The sequence below is a fragment of the Pristis pectinata genome, chromosome 1, assembly GCF_009764475.1.
Source record: "Pristis pectinata isolate sPriPec2 chromosome 1, sPriPec2.1.pri, whole genome shotgun sequence".
Lineage (NCBI taxonomy): Eukaryota > Metazoa > Chordata > Chondrichthyes > Rhinopristiformes > Pristidae > Pristis > Pristis pectinata.
In genome coordinates, this window is record NC_067405.1 from 33,518,201 (window position 1) to 33,536,798 (window position 18,598).

The 18,598-nt window shown below is 45.8% G+C and overlaps 1 protein-coding gene across 7 annotated transcripts in view; it reads left to right on the forward strand.

Annotated features, from left to right (window-relative positions):
* slc12a8 (solute carrier family 12 member 8) overlaps positions 1-18,598 on the forward strand; it is a 104,014-nt gene that overhangs the window by 47,691 nt on the left and 37,725 nt on the right. The window lies entirely within an intron of this gene.

Genomic DNA, 18,598 nt, shown 5'->3' on the forward strand with positions numbered 1-18,598 from the left:
GTCTTCCTTGCAGCCCCCGCAAAGATAAATTAAGAGCAATTGAATCTGGACTCTTTCTGGCTCAGTGGGCAGTCAGATTGTGAATTTATCCTCTAAGCTATTGTGCAAGCAACATGCTGGTTTTGATGAATACATAGTAGGATTAATTATTCCATTTCTCTGCAAGATTTCTCTTCACAGATGTACACCACCTTACTCAATTTCCATTTTTATTGCCATTTTTACAATCCACACTATATTAGTACTGATGGAAACACTGCTGCATCTTGGTATTGGTATTGGTTTATTATTGTCACTTGTACCGAGGTACAGTGAAAAGCTTGTCTTACAAACGATCGTACAGGTCAATTCATTACACAGTGCAGTTACATTGAGCTAGTACAAAGTGCATTGATGTAGTACAGGTAAAAACAGTAACAGTACAGAGTAAAGTGTCACAGCTACAGAGAAAGTGCAGTGCAATAATGTGCAAGGTCACAACAGGGTAGATCGTGAGGTCGTAGTCCATCTCACTGGGATAAAGATATTAGAGTAGATTCCCATTGCCCCTAAGTCACTGCCTGCATGTGGCCACTGGTGCAGTCTCCCACTGCAATCCCACCTACCAGGTCTTCAGTCTTGCCCAGTGCAGCACAGCCAGCCAGCTACACTGGGCCACTTTGAATTCGTGGGACATTGGCACCAGTTTGGGGAAGGACGGAGCTATTCTGATGGGATGGGCTCCACCTGAGCCATGCTGGGACATATCTAGGGCAGTGGTTAGGGATTTAATCTAAATAGTAGGGAGGTGGGTTCAACAGATTGGAAAAGTATGGATAAAGTAAAAGGGAAGGAGATTGCAGGAGAGGGTACTGAAGTCTCCAGAATAAAAAACAAGGCAGAGTTTAGAAAGGGATAAGAATTTCACTTCAAGCAACATGGAGACAAATTTGAGAACAGGACTGAAGGTGTTATATTTGAATGCACGCAGTATATGAAACAAGGTAGATGAGCTTATAGCGCAGTTAGAAATCAGCAGGTATGATGTTGTGGGCATTACAGAGTTGTGGCTGAAAGAAGATCACAGCTGGGAGCTAAACATCCAAGGATACACATCCTATCAAAAGACAGGCTGGTGGGTAGAGAGGGGTGGGTGGCTCTGTTGGTAAAAAATGAAATCAAATCCTTAGCAAGAAGTGACATTGGATCAGAAGTTGCAGAATTCTTGTGGGTAGAGTTAAGAAATTGCAAGGGTAAAAAGACCCTGATGGGAGTTATATAGTAAACCAGGATATGGGGTACAAATTACAACAGGAGATAGAAAATGCATGTAGGAAAGGCAATGTTACCATGGTCACGGGGGACTCCACATGCAGGTAGATTGGGAAAATCAGGTTGGCACTGGATCCCAAAAGAAGGAACTTGTAGAATGCCTATGGGATGGCTTTTCACAGTAAATTGTGGTTGAGCCCACTAGGGAAAAGGCAATTCTGGGTTTGGTGTTGTGCAATGAACCAGATTTGATAAGGGAGCTTAAAGTAAAGGAACCCTTAGGAGGCAGTGATCATCATAGAGTTCACCCTGCAGTTTGAGAGAGTGAAGCTAAAATCGGATGTATCAGTATTATAGTGTTGAGTAAAGGTAACTACAGAGGCATGAGAGAGGAGCTGGCCCAAGTTGACTGGAAGGGGTCCCTAGCAGGGATGACGGTAGAGCAGCAATGGCAGGAGTTTCTGGGAGAAATTCAGAAGACGCAGGATTAGTTCATCCCAAAGAAGAAGCAGCATTCTAAAGGGAGGATGAGGCAACCGTGACTGACAAGGGAAGTCAAAGTCAGCATAAAAGTAAAAGAGAGGGCATAGAATATTGCAAAAATTCGTGGGAAGCTAGAGGATTGGGAAGCTTTTAAAAACCAACAGAAGGCAACTAAAAAAACTAAAACTGTAAGGAGTTTTTACGTTCTCCCGTGTCTGCGTAGGTTTCCTCTGGGTGCTCCGGTTTCCTCCCACATTCCAAAAATGTACGGGTAGGTTAATTTGGGTTTAAAATGGGCGGCGCGGACTCATTGGGCCGGAAGGGCCTATTACCACGCTGTAAATAAATTTTTTTTAGAAATTTTTTAAAAAATAAGGGGAGAAAAGATGAAATATGAAGGTAAGGTAGCCAATAATATAAAAGAGGATATCAAAAGTTTTTTTTCAGATGTATAAAGAATAAAAGAGAGGCAAGAGTGGACATCAGACCACTGGAAAATGACGCTGGACAGGTAATCTTGGGGAACAAAGAAATGGTAGACGAACTGAATAAGTATTTTGCATCAGTCTTCACTGTGGAAGACACCAGCGACATGTCAGAAATTTGAGAGAGTCAAGGGGCAGAAGTGAGTGTAGTCGCTATTACTAAGGAGAAGGTGTTTGGGAAGTTGGAAGGTCTGAAGGTAGATAAGTCACTTGAACTGGATGAACTACACCCTAGGGTTCTGAAAGAGGTAGTGGAAGAGATTGTGGAGACACTAGTAGTGATCTTTCAAGAATCACTAGAGTCAGGAATGGTTCTAGACCACTGGAAAATCGCAAATGTCACTCCACTCTTTAAGAAGGGAGGGAGGCAAAAGACAGGAAATTATAGGCTGGTTAGCCTGACTTCAGTGGTTTGTAAGATTTTAGAGTCCATTATTAAGGATAAAGTTTCAGGGTACATGGAAGCACATGTAAAATAAGCTGAAGTCAGCATGGTTTCCTTCAATGGAGATCTTGCTTGACAAATCTGTTGTAATTCTTTGAGGAAGTAACAAGCAAGGTAGGCAAAGGAAAGTCAGCGGATGATGTTTACTTGGATTTTCAGAAGACCTTTGATGAGGTGCCACACATGAGGCTGCTGACCAAGATAGGAGCCCATGGTATTACAGGATAGCTACTAGCATGGATGGAAGATTGGCTGACTGGCAGAAGGCAAAGAGTGGGAATGAAGGGGGCCTTTTCTAGTTGGCTGCCGGTGACTAGTGGTGTTCCTCAGGGGCTGGTGTTGGGTCCGCTACTTTTCATGTTATATGATGATATGGATGACAGAATTGATGGCTTTGTGGCCAAGTTTGCGAATGATACAAAGACAGGTGGAGGGGCAGGTAGTGTTGAGGAAGTAGGGAGTCTGCAGAAGGGTTTGGACAGGTTGGGAGAATGGGCAAAGAAGTGGCAGATGGAATACAGCGTAGGGAAGTGTATGGTCATGGACTTTGGTAGAAGGAATAAAGGTATAGACTATTTTCTAAATGGAGAGAGAATTCAGAAATCAGAGGTGCAAAGGGACTTGGGAGTTCTAGTGCAGGAGTCCCTAAAGGTTAACTTGCAGGTTGAGTCAGTAGTAAGGAAGGCAAATGCAATGTTAGCATTCATTTTGAGAGGACTGGAATATAAAAGCAAGTTTGCAATGCTGAGGCTTTATAAGGCGTTGATCAGACCACATTTGAAGTATTGTGAGCAGTTTTGGGCCCCATAGCTAAGGAAGAATGTGTTGATGTTGGAGAGGATCCTGAGGAGGTCTACGAGAATGATCCCAGGGATGAAAGGCTTAATGTTTGAGGAGGGTTTGATAGCTCTAGGCCTGTACTCACTGGAGTTTAGAAGGATGAGGGGGATCTCATTGAATCCTACTGAATATTGAAAGGCCTGGATAGAGTGGACGTGGAGAGGATGTTTTCAGTAGTGGGAGAGTCCAGGACCAGAGGGCACTGCCTCAGAATAAAAGGCCATCCCTTTAGAACAGACGTGAGGAGGAAGTTCTTTAGCCAGAGGGTGGTGAATCTGTGGAATTCATTGCCACAGACGGCTGTGGAGGCCAAGTCACTGGGTATATTTAAAATGGAGGTTGATAGATCCTTGATTAGTAAGGGTGTCAAAGGTTACGTGGAGAAAGCAGGAGATTGGGGTCGAGAGGGAAAAATAAATCAGCCATGATCAAATGGCAGAGCAGACTCGATGGGCCAAATGGCCTAATTCTGCTTCTATGTCTCATGCATTTACAGAAGAGCTTTAACAACCGGTGATGCCTCACACCCAGTCTCACAGGCTGTGAAAGCTGTGGCTGAGGTTAGGGCCAATGAATGTTTATGAATGTATTTGACACTTGGACACGTAAAAAGATAAAAATATTCTTCAAACAAATATCAGAATATGTTCTACATTTTGAAAAACTAAAAAACTAATTTTCAAAATAAAGATAAATTAAAATAATTGAAACCTATTTTCACAAAAGCAAAAGCGTTCATAAGCTGGGGTCCTCCCCAGCTCACGAGTGCCTGATTTTTGTACAGCCTGTACATATGAATGAGCATCTGGGAGACCGGCATTATGGATTTGCATGCTTGCTTCACGGCCTCATTTCCGACTCATGAACTGTTCAGGTAACAAAGCATTCACAGGAATAGAACCCTGCTGTAACCTGGGGACGAGCGGTATGTGTCTTTCTCCATGAACTTCCTCCATACATTTGAATGGGGCCGCTATATACTGTATGGGGCAGGTTTAGCTCAGTGATGACTCAGTGGCAGATTTCACAGCATGAGATTTGGGAGGCCTGTTTAATGCTGTACCATTGAACTCCTTGAGCAACACACCAGGGTCGCACAGAGAGCAGCCTCAGCAGTGCAGAAGGTGCAACTGCCAGTTTAGGCTGATGCCAGTGGTTGGAACTGGGACTTGTGTTGTGATACCTGGGACACTTCTGGAATTAGTGCAGGCATTGGGGTAAAGAATCTGTCTCATATTTATTCTCTGTGCTTTCAGACACTTTTGAGCATTCCATCTATAAGATTCAAGTCTGCAGTGTGATGTACATTCACCACTCACCCTGAGGGTAAATCTGTACTACTTGAAACCTCAACATCTTCTAAGCTAGGCAATTTGCTTGAACTGCATCATTGTCATTGCACACTCTCTTGTGATTGGTGCAATGTGGCGAAAGTATAAACAATCTTAACATGACAGAGCTCTGAATCTATTCCTTGAGAAGATCCAAGAAGGTTTTCATAGCCTCCCTGGAAAAAGTATAACATCCCCACCAACTCATGGGAAAATGGAGGATGTTTATTCAAGATGGCGTGCATAGCAGTCCAGTATGAAAGGCAAAAAGAGTGCAGCATCTCCCAAATTGCCAAACCAGTAACCGCATCAATCACCTTGTGCTCCACCTGTGGTAGACTCTGCAGATCCCACACTCGCCTCATCAGCCATCCTGGAACCCACAGAACCAGAGTGAAGCAAATCATACTCCTCACTGAGGGACTGCCTAAGAGGAGAAGGTGTACAATCAATATGTTACACAGCAGTAACTCATCAAAGTGATTTTAACATCACCTTCCACCATTGCAACCTCTAATGCACGAAGCAAACACTGTGCTTTGAGGTCCATTTACAGGTCAGACCTAGAAAACTGTGGAATGAAATTTTGGGCAGCAATGTAGCATAGCTAGTAGAGCTGCTGTCTCATAACTCAAGTGACCTGGGCTCGATCTTGTACTCTGGTGCTATCTGTGTGTGGTTTGCATGTTCTCCCAATGACCATTTGAGTTTCCTTAAGGTGCTCTGGTTTCCTCTCACATCCCAAAGACGTGCAGGTAGTTGTGTTAATTGGCCACTGTAAAATGAGGTGATGCGGCAAGTGCAATAGCCATGGGGACACTGAGGAGCAGATAAGTAGGCAGATTTTGAAAAGGTGCAAAAATAACAGGGTTGTTGTCATGGGAGACTTCAACTTCCCTAATATTGATTGGCACATCCTTAGTGCAAAAGATTTAGATGGGGTAGAATTTGTTAGGTGTGTTCAGGAAGGATTCCTGACACAGTATGTGGACAAGCCAACCAGAGGAGAGGTCATACTGGATCTAGTACTAGGTAATGAACCTGGTCAGGTGACAGACCTCTCTGTTGTGAGAAAGGTTCTTTTGGTATCTTAAAGATAAAGGTATCTGGACACACAGTCTTTGTACTTTAAAAGGAGGATTTTATTCACAAAGACCAACGTGGGAACAGAATGTGAAGGAACAAATGTCCCCTCGCACACTCGCACTAGGGTGATCGTGAACATGGAGGGAATCGCAACAGGGGGTGAGGTGTGCACACACACACACACACACACAAAATAACTGGTTACAAATGATCAGGGAATAAACAATACAATGTTTGAACACCCTGATATTCTGAACAAACATTGGCTCTTTGGTCTCAGGAGTCCTTAACTTAACTGCCCTGAAGTAGTGCACAACTTACCTCAACACCCTTGGAGACAGAGAGAGAGGCAGAAAACCAAACATGCAGCACTTTTATACTGCTGGGGGGCTGGGTGGTCCAGCAAGGACAAAGGTGTTTTAAACAGGCCAATTGTAGGTGTGCCCAGGACAAAGGTGCTCGCAAAGACCAATCCGAGTGGTCCAGCAAGGACAAGGGTGTTTACCTAATGGGGTGGAGCCAAACCTTGATTGACAGTGGTGTCGCTTTCGGCCATATGCTCAATGGTGTCATTCCAGCCAGAGGGGTCAGTGTTGTCACAGTCACATGACCTTTTACACTACATTTCCATCCCTAGAAAGCTACATCACTCACCAATCAAGGGAATAACTAGAATTAAACTAAGAAATATACATCAGGGTGCAGTACCAATGGAAGGCAGAAGTGGCTCTAATAACTTGACTAGCACAGCACAAAATACAAAAAAAACTATAACAACTGAAATGAGGGCGAAAAACTATAACAACTAAAATGGGAGTGGTGGCTCAGTGGGTGACAGTTGCCTACTATCCCCCCAGTGACCCAAACGGCCACCTGTTTCCCCATGAGGTGTCGTGTTGGAGGAGCTGGTCCCTCGCTTTTTGAATTTTGGCCACCGAGTCCCTATCGTGAGCAGCCAGGCTGGTGTTGCTGCTGGATTTGTCAGGGATAAAAGTGCAGTACTCCTTACTAATCACTGCACACGTACCACCGTCCACAGCAAGAAGGTTATCCAGGGCCATCCATTTCTGCAGGGCACCAGCCTGACGGCAGCCAGCTCCGCTGCGGTCCTCATTTCGTCAGCCAGCGTCTGGAGCATGCTGGTCATTTGTATGACCTTACAGGACAGTCGGGCTTTGCCATACATGGGGAAGGCTATCATCCAGAAGCTCCCCGCCTCTGCGATGGCCATCCTGTCCCTGTGGCCGCTGCATACCGGGTGCTCCCCAAGTTCAACGAGAGCGTGGATATAGGGCACCACGAACACAGGAAAGCAGCAGCCGTCATGGAGGCACTTGGATACCAGTTTTGCTCACACTCACTATGACCAACTGAAAAAGTGGAACTGTGCTCATAGTGGAGTCTGCACCAGCATTCCCTTGGCTTACTCAGCGTCGGTGGGATGGCTCTGAGGATCGGGACTCGGGTGGAGGTCAAATTGTAGGAAGGGAAATACCAGCTCCTGAAACACCCACCCCATCGGCAATCTCTGGAAGGACTGTGCTGCAGTGGTGAGGGGAGTGGTGGGGAACTGCCGTCCGGCACCCCCCCCCACCCCCCCAGCCCCCCAAACCAAAATACCGAACCCGACAGGCACAAAAGGAAAAAGGAAGTCCATGTAAACAGTTCATTCGAAGAGTATCCAGGGGAATCTGTGTTAGTGGTAGAGCTTCACTGGCGTGTGCTGGGGTTTGGACGCAAGTCCCACAGTCTGATTTATTGGAGATGCTGGTGAATTCATAAGCAGCTCTGTGCCCTTGGATCTTCTGCCAGAGGCTCCATTCGGCGACTGTTTCACTAGCCGAGACCTGCGATTCAAAAGGGACACCGGCCTGGCGGGGAGCAAGTGGCAGTGTTGTTCCACAACTTGCTTTGCTGCTTCAAAAGCGGCCTGTTGTTTGGGTCCCCATAAGAACGTGGCTGTTTTATGAGAGATTAAGCCATGGCAGATAGTGGAGCTATGAATATCTAAATCTACCACTGCATTGCCAAGGCTTGTCCGGGCGCCCTGCAATGGCCTCAGTGAAATCTCGGCATCCCCCCGGCACTCTGTACTGTCAGCTACAGCCGACCTTGGAGGGAGGGGGAACAATAACTGGTTCGCATTTGGCTGCCCCAACCACAACTGTAGCCCGCATGACCCCGAACGTAAACTTGCCCCGGTTAGTATGGAGAGACTATTCCTTTAAGACATTGATCCCTAGGATGCACTTGGGCGAGTTTGCTATCAACACTGTTACAGGTCGAGGGGGTTGGTTCCTGATAGCCATGCAGACTGTGACCTCCCTTGCGGGCAAAAGGGAACCCTCCAACGCTTCTATCTGCATCTGTGCCCCCGTCCACGCGGTGGGGTTACCCGGGATGATGGTGTGTTGGGCACCCATGGGCACCCATGTCGATGAGTGCCATCCACCTCTGTATGTTCCCCCTTCCCCAATGTACAGCGATGGTCTCAGGTCTCCCGGACAGGAGGGGGCGGTGGAACAAATGTGCCAGGACCCCTGGCCTTTATCCTGTGGGAGGGGGGTAGGGGTCTGCCACCCCTTGGATGAAAGTTCTTGTGGGCGGAGATGGGCTATTTCCTGTCTCAGCAGGTCCCGGAGGACAGGAGAGACTGCTTCGGGTGGGGGAGGGACAGAGGCAGTGTCGTCGGGTAGAGCCGGCGTGATCTGGAGGTTGGGGTCACCCCCTGTGTTGGGCTTGATCCCAGGGTGGTTATGGGTTTTCCCCTGGCCAGATGTCCCCCCGCACTGCTCTTTCCAGAGCGCATAAATGGCGGACGTCAGGATCCCATCTATGCTGGCACAGTCCACCCCTGCGCACAGCAGGTCCAAGAATAGCAGTTTGCACGTAAAACGGGGGGTTGTGTCTCCAGCCCTTGTCTTTGCCCTACGGACCTGGGTGGGCTTCCCCCATTGCAAGAACTCGAGCTCTTCCAGGAGGGTGATGGCGTCCTGCACGGTCTTCCCATTAGCCGGTCCCATGAGTGGAAGGACCACTGGCCTCAAATTGGAGCACGCAGTGGTGACCAGGTATCCCGTTAGCGCTCTGGTCACCCTGGTGTTTTCTAACAACCCGCGATCGCCGGGCCTCTCATAGATGTCAGTCACCAGCGCCCATTCCCTGATCACCCTGGTGCCCTCACTGACTGTGGTCGCCCATATAAGTCCCATTCGAGGAGGGTAGGGTACCAAACCCTCACTGTGGTCACTACCTGATCCCACAGGGTAGCTTTGTTCCCAGTCCCTCCATGTGGCGCCCGCAGGGCATTGTTAATGCTTTGTTGATCAGACAAACTCCCTAGGGCACTCGCTTCCTGGTGAGAGAGGCTCACGTTGGGGGCCCCCTCATCCCACAGTCGGAGCAGCCATGTAGCCAGGTGCTCGCCCGGCCACTGGCGGTACCGGTCTGCCAGCTGGGTCAACTCCTTGATGGAGAAATCCCAAGTCTCAGTAGTCTCGGAGGGACTATGGGCACTTCCCCCTGCGGGGGCCTCATCCTGACTCCCCTCCCTTCTGTGTTGGACCTGGGACCGCATGGTGACGGGTTGAGCATGCAGGGGGTCGGGTGGGTAGGGGGGAGGGCTGGCACAAGGAAGCCCCTTCTCGTCGAGCGGCCCCTCATCGTCCGTATCCATCCATATATCCCCATCCCCCAGCCATGCGTCCAGTCTGTCACAGCGTCGGACCTGGGCTCAGATTTTAAATGGATCTGGCTGCCAGCCAGCCCTGCGGGCGGCTTGTGCCTGCTGTGCCTGGATCAGCCGGCAGGCAACCTCGGTACCCCGACCTCGGGGTCATTGGCCTGGGTCTGAGCCATTTGGGCTGCCTCTTGCAGCGTGCAACATTGTTGCCGGAGGTTCTTTATCTCTCTTTCCCTCTGCAGGCAGGTATCCTGTAACTGGCCAGTAATCTTGACCTGGTGCCTCAGGAGGGATGCCAGGAGCCAGAGGGCCCCCCTTCAGCTCCCCTTGGCACTGGGGATCCCTGACTGCTGGAGGAGGGCCACCACATGGTGTCCCAGTTTTTCACCACGTGGATCTAACTGCTCGGCCCAGTCCACTGGCTTACCGTGGTCTGCCATTATGCTGGCCAAGCTCCTAAATCCCTCACTCTCATCTCTCCATCATGGGATCCTCTCCTCAGTGCCTACACTTTCTTTCTTCCCCTTGTTCCAGAACATCCCACCCGCGTCTGTGTCCAGCCAATACCCTCAAGACCCTGCTTGCAGCACCAAATGTTGTGAGAAAGGTTCTTCTGGTATCTTAAAGATAAAGGTATCTGGACACACAGTCCTTGTACTTTAAAAGGAGGATTTTATTCACAAAGACCAACGCGGGAACAGAATGTGAAGGAACAAATGCACCCTCGCACACTTGCACTAGGGTGATCGCGAACATGGAGGGGATTACAATAGGGGGTGAAGTGCATGCACGCGCGCACACACAAAATAACTGGTTACAAATGATCAGGGAATAAACAATACAATGTTTGAATACCCTGATATTCTGGACAAACATTGGATCTTTGGTCTCGGGAGTCCTTAACTTAACTGCCCTGAAGTAGTGCACAGCTTACCTCAACATCCTTGGAGACAGACAGAGAGGCAGAAATCCAAACATGCAGCACTTTCATACTGCGGGGGGGCTGGGTGGTCCAGCAAGGACGAAGGTGTTTTAAACGGGCCGATGGTACGTGTGCCCAGGAACAAAGGTGCTCGCAAAGACCAATCCGAGTGGTCCAACAAGGACAAGGGTGTTTACCTAATGGGGTGGAGCCAAACCTTGATTGACAGTGGTGTCGCTTTGGGCCATATGCTCAATGGTGTCATCCCAGCCAGAGGGGTCAGTGTTGTCACGGTCACATGACAGTCATGACCTTTTACACTACACTCTCGGTGGACAAGCATGTCAGAGATAGTGACCACAACTCTCTAACCTTTAGTATAGCCATGGACGAGGATAGCAGCAAACAATATGGGTAAGTTTTTAATTGGGGGAAGGCTAATTATGATGGGATTGGGCTGGAATTTGAGAGCATAAATTGGGAACAGATGTTCTCAGGGAAGTGCACAGCAGAAATGTGGAGGTTTTTTTTTTGGGACCACTTGCATGGTATTCTGGATAGGTTTGTCCTACTGAGACAGGGAAAGGATGGTAAGGTGAAGGAACCATGGGTTGACAAGAGAGGTGGAACATTTGGTCAAGAGGAAGAAGGAATCATACTTAAGGTTTAGGAAGCAAAAATCAGGCAGGGCTCTTGAGTATTATAAAGTAGCCAGGAAGGAGCTTAAGGAGGGTCTTAAGAGAGCTAGAAGGGGACATGAGAAGGCCTTGGCAAGTAGGATTAAGGAAAACCCCAAGGCATTCTACATGAATGTGAAGAACAGGAGGATGACCAGAGTGAGGGTAGGACTGCTCAGGGATAAAAGGGGAAACATGTGCCTCGAGGCGGAGGAGGTAGAGGAGGTGCTTAATGAACACTTTGCTTCAGAGTTCTCCAGGGAGAGGGACTTTGACAAATGTGAGGTCAGCATAGAGCAGGCTAATGTGCTGAAGCACGTTGAGGTTAAGAAAGAGGTAGTATTGGAGCTTCTAAAAAACATTAGTATAGATAAGTCCCCGGGGCCATACGGGATATACCACAGGTTACTATGGGAAGTGAGGGAAGAGATTGCTGGGGTGTTGACGATGATCTTTGCGTCCTCCCTAGATTGGAGGATGGCAAATGTTGTTCCACTGTTCAAGAAAGGTAATAGGGATAATCCTGGGAATTATAGACCAGTGATTCTCGCGTCAGTGGTGGGCAAACTATTGGAGGGAATTCTTAGGGACAGAGTTTATGAGCATTTGGAGAAGCAGAGTCTTATTAGAGATAATCAGCATGGCCCTGTGAGGGGTAGGTCATGCCTCATGAACCTAATGGAGTTTATTGAGGAGGTTACAAAACAAATTGATGAAGGTAGAGCAGTGGATATGGTGTATATGGATTTTAGTAAGGCGTTTGACAAGGTTCTCCATGGTAGGCTCATCCAGAAAGTCATGAGGCATGGGATCCATGGAGGATTGGCTGTGTGGATTTAGAATTGGCTCGCCTGCAGAAGGTGGTAGTAGATGGAGAGTATTCTCGCTGGAGGTCTGTGACTAATAGTGTTCTACGAGGGTCTGTTCTGTGACCCCTGTTCTTTGTGATTTTTATAAATGACTTGGATGAGGAAGTGAAGGGATGGGTTGGTAAGTTTGCAGATGACACGAAGGTTAGAGGTGTTGTGGATCGTGTAGAAGGTTGTTACAGGTTGCAACAGGATATAGACAGAATGCAGAGTTGGGCGGAGAAGTGGCAGATGGAGTTCAATCCAGAGAAGTGTGAAGTGGTACACTTTGGAAGATCGAACTTGAAGGTGGAGTACAAGGTTAATGGCTGGATTCTTAGCAGTGTTGAGGAACAGGGATCTTGGGGTAAATTGGAGCATGGAAGATGTGATATTAGCAAGTGTTAGAAGTACAGTCATTCCAATAGTACACTGTGATGTTGATGCAGTTTCAGACATATGATTTCCGGTCTGTTTTGTACATCTGTTCAGCACATTTTTTTGTGTTTTTCATAATCCAAAATTCCATCTTTGGGTGATAACCTGTCTAGTTTCATCTTGAAATCAGGAACTTGATTCTCATACTTAGCACTATTCCAATTAAATAATTATACTCTTGCATTTCCTGTTTTTCCTTTATTGACCTTAATTTACCCCATCGTGCTTAAATTCTGACTAAGCAGGAAGGCTTATCTGTTTCCAAGCCAGCCTCTGACTCCATTTCTCTTACTGCTATGTGCGGTCTATGTGATCCACCGAATGTTTTCAACATTTTCTGGTTTTATTTTATATTTATTTCCTATTTCCAGAACTGCAGTTGTTTAAGTTTTGTTATCTGAATTCAATTTACTGAGAGTGCTGAACATTGCTTCGTCTCCTCTCAGTCCACTTTTCAAGAAAGAGCCTAAGCTCATTCTCTTGAATGTTGAGATCAGCCATGTTATCTGTCTCGATACTCAGTCAAGTAACTGAGTGTTCTTTCTCAAATAGAAACATCCATAGTACATGTAATACTCCAGATATAGTCTTACCAGTTTTAAAATGAGGTCACCATATTTATGCATTATTCTAAACACTCTGAGAATGTTGTGTTGATGGTTTTAGAGATCTGTTCATTAAAATCCCAAATTCACCTCTCTGTTTTGATGTCTCAAGTGTTTTCTTATACAACAAATATTCCACATCAATCAGATTGCATGATCATACAATTCACTCCATTGTGATGCATCTACCAGCACTCTGCTTATTGATTATACTTGCCCAGCTCCTTTCAAATTTGCGTGCACTGATAATCGGTATTTGCCTTAACTTCCAATTTGGCACCCTATTCAAATTTGGATACTTTGGATGCAATTCTTTCCTATAAATTATTTTTAAAAAGAAATGAACAGCAGTAGCTTGATGAAGAGTCCTGGGGATTTACATCCCACACTAACTGGCTGCTACGGAGACATAAGAAATTCTGCAGATGCTGGAATCTTGAGCAATGCACACAAAGTGCAGCAGGTCAGGCAGCATCTATGGAGGAAAATAAACAGTCGACGTTTCGGCCGAGACCCTTCATCAGGACTGCCAACCTGCTATCTACCTGGCACTCTTTTTTTGTCTACCAGCCATCCACTTGCCAATCCATTTTAATATAGTCTTGGACCTTATTGCAGTGGAACACCAAATATTGATTCTTCTGATGGCTAAGATTGTTGCACAACTCCACGTTTAAAGGAGTTTTGAACTTGACTGATATTGACCCTGTTACAGTTGATAAATGAAAGACCTGACTGATATAGGGTCTTTCACAAATTCTGGACACCCCAATTGCTTTGCAATCAATAAAATGTTCCTGCAGTACCATTGTGATGTGGCAAGTGGATAGAATTGTTTTAATGACTAGGTAATATTTAGTACTGGCAATTGAAGGGTCAATACTGACAGATCCTCAATATTAACATTCACATTGCAAATATTTGTGCCATTACAAAGATAGTCTTCTTATCTGTCAAAGTTGAAAGCTGGATCACATAAATAGGTGTGGGATTCTGAGAAATAGATGGATATCTTGCCAGACAGATCTAAATGTGTTACTCCTACGCCCAATGGCAGTTCCTGTGTCTACTGGAGGTAAAGATAGCAGTGAATGTGGTGGTGACTTAAAGGAAACAGCAGATCATTTTATGAGCAGATGATTATAAATGTGGGAGTTGGGAGCATTCATTTTACTGAATGTGTAAAAGAAAGGAATTGTAATATTTTATCAGGTTTTAAAAGTAGAGATGGGGTGAATTCTGAATCAAAGCACTACAGAAATACCCTAAAAGTTAACATCTGAGATCCTTCAGTTTATGGAATGTTTAATCCTGAACTGAATTGAGTTGGAAGGAGGGATCAGTGGTAATTTTGAGTTTAAGCAGTCCTGAACTTGATCATGTGAGACCCAAGTTTCAACAATAATGTTCCCAGTCAAGTGCCCACCTGAAACCAGAGGGAGTGATGGCAGGCTGGGGGTGAATGTAGGATGTCCCTGGGCAAGAGGCCACCAGCAGTGACTGAGATCCCCGAGAGTCATCTAGATCACTGGGAGGTAGATTTCAAGAGTCCTGTGATCAGAGTCACACACACAAAGTGCTGGAGGAATTCAGCAGGTCAGGCAGCATCTATGGAGGGTCAGTCGACAAACAGTCGACATTTCGGGGCAAAACCCTTTATCAAGACTGGAAAGAAGAGGGCAGAAGCCCAACTGAAAGGGTGGGGGAAGGGGGAGGAGCACAAGCTGGCGGGTGGTAGGTGAGGGGGGAAGTGGAAATGATGTGATGAGCTGGGACGTGCTAGAGTTGGTGGTGAGAGAGGGAAGCTCAGGGCAGCAGAGATATAAATTGTGCTCCTTTTGCCCCTACCACTAAAGAAAATTTTAGAGAAAGTTAAGTAATTTACCAGGAGACCCAAGAGACTGCAGATACTGGAATCTGGAGCAACAAACAATTGAAGGTGGTAATTGAAGCTCCCCTACCTGTTGCAACCTGCCCGTCGTCTTCCACTCCTCCTTGGTCCACCACTCCTCCTCTCCTCTTTATACTGGCCGTATTTCCTCTCGATTCTCAGGCCTGATGCAGTGTTTCGACCTGAGACATTGACAATTCCTTTTCCCCCAAAGATCTGCTCGACCTGCTGAGGTCCTCCAGTAGATTGATTGTTGCTTAAGTAACTTATCACTCATGATTTCTTCAGGCATTGGCACCTCATGAACTTTGAAAGCATCGTTCATGGACAAAGACAAAAGACATTTTCAGATAAACTTGTAATTGTACGATTAGTTTGCTGTTCTGAAACATGCAACTTGGGGTCATCTTTTTCCCAGGTTTGGGGAATCAAGAACTAGAGACCATAGGTTTAAAGTGAGAGGGGTGAAATTTACTAGGATCTTGAGGGGCATCTTCTTCATCCAGAGAGAGGTCCGTATATGGAATGAGCTGCCAGAGAAAGTGGTTGAAGCATGTATGTTAACAACATTTAAAAGACACTCGGACAGGTACATGGATAGGAAAGGTTTGATGGATATGGGCTTTGGCAAATGGGACGAGCTTAGATGGGCATCTTGGTTGGCATGGACCTGTTGGGCCAAAGGGCCTGTTTCCGTGTTGTATGACACATGTTCTGTTAGTTTAGCATCAACATCCGCCTCCACTAAAAGTTGGCTCCTGATATATGGAAAGTGGTCCATGTTGACCAGGGCCTCAAAGATATTGATTGCTGAAGCAGGGGCAGGTTGGTAAAAGACCTTTGTCTTCCACTTGTTTAGTGTAAGGCCAGTCCTCTTGTATGCTTCAGTGAAAAAGTCAATGATTGTTTGGAACATGGCTCTCAAGTATGGCAAACACAAGCATCAGCTTTCTACTGTAACAGGATTACTGGAGTTGGTATGATCTTAATTCTGGGGTGGAGGTGGTGAAGGTTGCAGTTTCCATTCATCCTGTGGATTAACTCCATTACATTTTTTGGTGGGGGAGGGGGCAGCCAAATTTGAGAAGGATCTTCTAAAGTCTCTTATGTTCATGAGGCATGAAGGCTTTTGAGGGGGCCAGAGTTGAAGAAGACACCTTTGATGACTTTCCTGTGGCAGAAAGCAAGGAGACCTCCCTGCAGTTATCACAATCAGACAGCCCCTTTTGAAGACAGCCACAGCAACAATGTCTCTGAAATTTTCTGGGGTGGGATACTCTCCTCTCCCCAGATAAGGGAAATGAGGACATAAATTGCACCAAATATACTTCTCCATCATGCATTAGTACTTGTCTACCTGAGTGACCTAGTTGTTTTTCAGCTGTTGGGTGGCCCTTTCAGCTTCTTGCCTGGTTTAGGATTAGGGTATTGGGGCCACAGTAAAAGGCCCTCCTCTCCCTAAATTAACCTACTCCACTGCTACCCAACTGTTTGGGACCTAGTTTTACTGAATCAACAAACTGCAGGAATGCACCAGCAGAATGTTTGAGACTTGGAGCTAGAGCTGGTTGACTCCATGCTAGCATCAACAACCAGAAGTAGTAGTTATTCTGGTAACCTCACATCTGTTGCTACTGCTAGTAACTAACCCTTAACTTCCAATAAAAGCTACCTTTTCCTGTATATCTTAAAGTTATCAATCATATATGTTAATCAGATTCTTTCAATTTCCACCACAGAAAGTGAAAATTAAATCAATCCATAGTCCAATCAATGCCTGATCTAATAGCATATTGGTTAAATGTTCTCAACATATTGTTGATGAATTTGAATAATAATATTCTCAACAGGAATTTATTATAAATTAGTAAATTGTTTTAATATTGTCACATGTGCCAGGTACAGTGAAAAACTTTGTTTTGCATATCATTCATACTGATGATTTCAACACATCAGTGCATTGAGGTAGTACGAGGGAAAACAATAATAGAATGCAGAATAAAAGTGTTACAGTTACAGAAAAAGTGCAGGCAGACAATAAGGTGCAAGTCATAACGAGGTAGATTATGAGGTCAAGAGTCTATCTTATACTAGGGAACCATCCAATAATCATATAACTGGAGGATAGAAGCTTTCCTTGTGCCTGGTGGTACATGCTTTCAGGCTTTTGGATCTTCTGCCTGATGAGAGGGGGGAAGAAGAAAGGACGTCTGGAGTGCGTGGGGTCTTTGATTATGTTGGCTGCTTTACTGAGGCAATGAGAAATGTAGACAGAGTCCATAGAAGGGAGATGGGTTTCTGTGATGTGCTGAGCTGTGTCGACAACTCTCTGCATTTTCTTGTGGTCTCGGGCAGAGTAGTTGCCATACCAAGTTGTGATACATCTGGATAGGATTCTTTCTATGGTGCTTTGAGAAAAATTGGTGAGGATCAAAGTGGACATGCCAGATTTCTTTATCCTTCTGAGGAAGTAGAGGTGCTGGTGCACTTTCTTGGCCATGGCAGCTACCTGGTTCAACCAGGACTGGCTATTAGTGATGTTCACTTCTAGGAACTTGAAGTTCTCAACCCTCTTGGCCTCAGCGCCATTGATGTAAACAGGAACATGTGCATGTCCCCCCTTCCTGTAGTCATTGACCAGCTTTTTGTGATACTGTTGTGATACTTTTTGTTCTTGAGTACAAGACTTAGGAGTGGGCTAACCTGCAGATCTCCCAAAAATGGATATGGGAATTGTGAGGCACAGTTACCTCAATTTTTGGATATAATGTAAGCAGCATGGTTTCTTCATGTTGCTTGCTTTTATGATGATTTATGTTGTTGCCTCATCTAAGTATGCTGTTGATAAATACATCATCAAGATGCCCAAAATCATAACTTGACAGCAAAGCATAAAGCTGACCTGCACTCGTAAAGGGAAGGTGGAATGGTGCTGGAACTGGCATTAGTAGTCCTTTGTGAGCTGAATATGTCCTGGGAGATAGAGAAGGATGACCGAAAGTGAGGGAGATGAGACAACTAGATTTTTCAGTGCTGGAATGTGGAGGTCAAGGAAGAGATAGAAGTGAGAAAAGGCATCATTGTATCTGCAAAGGGCCAAGAGATTTGCACAATTCATGAAAGGCAATGGGAGCTGATATCCATAGAGTTTAAGCCTGGAGCACAATTCAAAAGCCTACTTCTTCCTCTGTGACATCCTTTTCTTTATCTTCCTCTTGCTACTCAGTTTTTCTTCTTCTAGATAATGGTGAGGCTATTTCTCACAGTGGTGTAGTTCTGCAGCATACATTTAGCTAAATGTGTTCTGCAAGCCCAGAGTGGTTCATAGAGAGGGCTCACTGCTTCAGCCATGCCAGTGGTCTGCTCTGTCATATTTCCTGCAGTAATAAGGCTCTCATTATAGTGCACACATATTGTAAGTTGCAAATTGCAATCATGAACCTTGTTGTCACATGGCCCATATTATCCAGTAGCCAACCTGTGCTTTTTGTGAGAGCTGAAATACATCTGGCATGACAGACTGCTGCAGAATGAAGGCACGATATCCTTGGCCAGTACACCATGGACATAATGTCAAACCATCTGGACCTGGAAAGTGTTTAATCCTTTTGTTT